Raw genomic sequence first — 4875 nt, 5'->3', positions numbered from 1 at the left:
CTAATTACGCGACACGTTAATGCGCGTGTTGGATGAAAACGTGAATGCTCAATTTACATTGCGAGCAACTGTTTTGACAATACTTGTATATAATTATCATATTGTTATAATTGTCAGAGAATTATTATATTATTATTATATGTATTATATATCGTGTTACCGTAATTATTTTGCGAAATATGCGGTCTATTGTTAGAGCAGACGCGAACGATATGATACGATTGCGCGGATAACGGTGCCCGTTGCGGTAATCCGCTAATCAGCAGCCTCTTTCGTATCTTCCTAAAACTGCGCGATAACGTTTTTCCCTGGCAAAAAAAACGGCCGTAGTCGTAGTCCTCTAATTAACACGGGAGAACGCGAGCCAAAAAATTACATTCCTTCTCCAATCTGTCCGCGGCGAGACACCAACCGCCGTCGAGAAACTGGCCGCCTCAATTAAGATATCGCCAAGCTTAATGCTCCGACTCTCATTCCGCGACAGTAATCCGCGGGGATTCGGCGAAACGCTCGCCGCCGCCGTGCCGCCGAGTTTCTCGCGAGCGAGTGAGTGCAGGAAGCAAAGGCAAAAGAAAAAAAAACAGAAAAAAGAAAGGAAACAGAGAGGAGAGGATTAGCAGAAAGATGGCCATATACCGCGGGTGCGCGCGATACCGATGTACCTTAATTACCGAGAGGGGGTTCGGGGGGAGAAGGGGGGGCGACCGCCGCGTCGGAGATTCGGGTTATCTTATCCGGGCTCAGTCAGTATCGAGTCCGATGCTCCCCGCCGCGCCGTCGGCGTTATTAGCATAACATAAGACTGGGGTTCAACACGCTGCGTGGGCGGCGCGCGCGGACCCTAAGACGACGAGGACAACCGATAGGGACGGGGACGGGGACGACGACGACGACGAACAGGAACGGGCGTGGGGTACACGAGCTCCGGGCTCCGGGATCTCGACGCATCCGGATATCACGCCGCGCTGTTCAGATGCGATACTCGATTCGCGAGGAGGGGCCGCGCGGGCCCCTCTCTGCGCAGACCCCCCGCGTCCTTCGCCCCCCGGCGATGTCGCTTTAATCCCATCGGTCGCCCTCTCAGCGTATGCATGGCCATGCATTATTCAAGCAACGACGAGCGGCGGCGCGGCGACGATCGTCGCTTATCCGAAGGAGGGCAACGTCGCGGCCCTAAATGTTCGATTTTTACGTCCCCCCGAGGTGCGGTACCCCCATCCACCGTATTGGATCGTGGGCATTGTCCCGTGGGCCTTACTCGTAGGCGCCCCGAGATACGGCCCGAAAATTCGATGTTTTAATCCCGCGCCACCGGTTCGATCGGGTGCACACGAATACTTATGCATTCCGTGCTTCTCGCTTCACGTATTAGCGTTTTTTTTTTATTTAGAAAACTGTTCTGTCACAATGCAGACAATTTGAATCACAGATATAGTCCAATTCTCTCTTTCTCTCTCTCTTTCTCTTTCATCTCTCTCCATAGCTAAAGTTTGCTTTGCACAAATGAGAATTAATCATCAAAATTAACTCTCCGAAACTATAACAAACAAAATAAATAAAGTTAATTCGCTCGTTACAAGCTAAACTATAAACTAAAGCCAAGGACGAGCATATAATAAACTTAGGTATTAAATATTAATTTATTCAATAACAAAAGAATGATTGAAAATTGTACATAACCGAACGTTTTTATTTTACTCAATCTTCATCAGGTGAATTACTTACAAAGTGACGTATCGAGGATTGATGTTGGAGTTTAGAATAAAATAATCAAGCGTAATTAGTGATGATATAGTAATAGAGTGTCTGAATTAATGGCAAGTTCGGACTCATTATCAGTAGTATGAAACAGTGAACAATAACTGTTTTCCTCCCTCATATTATAAGTCAGTGAATAAAAGTGGTTATGTGCAATGTTCAATCATTCTTTTATTATTGAATAAATTAATATTTAACACCTAGTTCATTATATGCTCGTCCTTGGCCTGTGATATAGCTTATAGATAAATAAAATAGTTGTCACGTCATTAAAGATCAAAGATTCACTCCTACTTTACGTCAAACCTTTTCGCGAAAGCATCAATGAAATATTCACGTTGTTTTATGCTCGCGCTTTTGTATAAACTCGACGGAGTTTAAGTGCATCTCCCAGGTATTCAAGAATATTGGAGAATATCCTCGCCTCCGACATGCTGTAAAACAGAAAGGTAGGTACATCTGAATGCCCTCTTCAGTACTTGGAATTAATTTGAAGATTAGAGATCTATCCTGAATCGAGTCCCGTTGCACAGCTCGTGCTCACGCCTGCAAACAACGTGCGATTGTCGTTGACGAGCCCATAAAATCATCGCTATCTGTGTCTGAAATCGCGTTGAACTCGATGTCGAAGCGCCGGTATACGATGTTCCGTGCTACGGTCCGCAAATTAATTAGGAAACGATCGCGACAGCGATTGCGTTATGTCGATGAAGCACGAGTGATCGAGCGCGATGCCTGCCACACGGCTACGAATTCTCGCGAGTCCGCCGCTATCGTCGCGCGAGGGGGGAGGGGGAGAGGGGCTGCGGGACAGACAGATCTAGATATCCGACTTCGGGCTACAATCGATCGTAGGTAGGTAGGTGCGTGGTATCGAATCGCGTGAAACTATCATAAACGTGAATTACGCTTCATCGAGCGAGCTCGATTTAATTGTATCCATGGATATGCCGGTGTACTGTAAGACTGGTCCATCAGACGATGAGGAGAGGCACCGGGGAAGGGGAGGAAAAGGGAAACACGTGCATAATATTACGATCGGCAACGCACGATACTCAGCGGCAGGAAATTGCAATATCGATGAAACAGCCGGCAGATATCCGGGATGTTTAGCGCGGATTGCGCGGCGTGGACGTGATTTTGCGCGCGATAGTTTATTCCCGCGCAATCACTTCTTTAATCCCGTAATAAAAGATCGTCATCGCCAGTACCATCGAACTCCCAAGGTTGAAAAGAAGAAATAAATCATGCCGCTCGAAAATATTCTCATTCCTCCAGCATAACTTTAGCATCTACGGGGGAGAGAGCCTCCCTAGCACACCATGAAATAAGGCTAATATCTCATGTGTCGTCGACAACAAATTCATCGAATGTGCTTATTGTCTGTCGCAGGGAACTTATTGGCCTTCGCGAAAAATTTCTGGGGTATCCAGAAGTTTCTCGTGAGATAACCAATCAGTGCGTTCGACAAATTTGTCGCACGTCACGTGAAATATTGAGGATGCTCCCGTGCTGAAATCGCAAGGGTTGTATTTTGAGATAGCACAAAATCGTATTGGGCATAGCTTCTCTTTTTGTGCGAATATACAAAAGAATTGTTAAATAAATGTATTCTTTTTGTAAAACATATTTGCCCTTGCACAGATCACATAAAATAATTTCAAGTACATAACAAATAAGTCGCTAATTGTATGTTAAAGAAGAAAATAGACAAATAAAGTATAAAAGTATAGCTGAAAGAGAAGAAAAGTTTTTTAATATCATTTCTGTTTTCTTCAAATAACCAAACGTGTATTTATCAGGCGTCGTAATTCACTTAAAAAGATATATTCCTTTCGTTCTATCAATTTAACATTTCATGAGCGATCCACTCATATCTTGATCATTTCTGATGACAAACAACACGTGATTATCGTGTCGCACGTGTGCGGCGCATAATTTGCCAACGACTTGTTTGATTTCCCATCAAAACCGAGATAGAATCGTGACATAAAAGACTCGACGAGGCACGAAACGCTCTCTTTCTCTCTCTCTCTCTCTTTCTCTCTCTCTCTCTCTCTCTCTCGTGGTGATCTAGTTCTCCAATCAACTGGAAAACGACCATTGTACACGGTAGTTCCGTTTACAATTAGTCACTGCAGTTGAGGAGGTATGGTTGCGTCAATGTTCTGATGAATGCGATGCCATAATATTGTATATAGGACGCATTATGCAGAACGTACCGCACAGCCGCGAATATGAGCTGCGAATTGTATAGAAAATTTATGCTCGAAACTGGACTGTTATTATCGCGATCCGTTATAAAAATAATCATTACTTTATTTTAAACGAAAATACCAATATTTCGAGGTTGTATAATAATTAAAAAAAAATATGCGGCGAAAGAAAAATCACGGATGACCTAAAATCATCTATGACACACAGATAATTAGCCTGACAAGCAAGTTGATTCATTAACGTGGACAAAAGTTAATTTCGTGAGGAACCGTCGTTTTTGTCGTTCAAGGAACGACAAAAATCGAGCAGCAAAGAGCACGATTTTGACGCACAAATTAAATGCCTCTGCGAGGGTCGATTCTCGTCGTCTCTCCGCCTTCACGTCGTTAGGGTCCCGGCGGCAACGAGGTAACATTTTCGGGAAATAAACCAAAAAACTTCGGCGCGACACGCCTAGGGCCCGGAGTTTAATTACTTCGACAGGGCAATTAGGCCTAACGAACGACACTTATGTCCTGGATAGTCCTACGTAATGAGTCACCACCGATATTTATCTATTCTATCCGTTCCTGTCACCGGCTGTCCCTTTTTCCTCCTCCCTCCCTTCCTCCCGCCCCCGCGCGTCGTGTACATACAACGACAGCTGAATTCTTGCCGCTTGATAGATGATAATGATAGATGGATTCGATGTAATATCAGCTGAATCTTTCGTCCTGGTATGATGGATAATAATGATTCGCGAGGTTGACGTATCATCGGCTGCAGCTTTTATTCGCGTGATAGATAACGCGCGTGCAGATAGGCGGCCGCGCGCGAACTTTTTCATCCGATCGATTCTCGCGACGACGATGGGAATCGGTTAATATAAACGCCTCCGATATGAAGCGGGCGAATATAATC

Source organism: Temnothorax longispinosus, chromosome 4 (genome assembly GCF_030848805.1).
Source record: "Temnothorax longispinosus isolate EJ_2023e chromosome 4, Tlon_JGU_v1, whole genome shotgun sequence".
NCBI classification, from domain to species: Eukaryota; Metazoa; Arthropoda; class Insecta; order Hymenoptera; family Formicidae; genus Temnothorax; species Temnothorax longispinosus.
Note: the sequence above shows the minus strand (reverse complement) of the source record.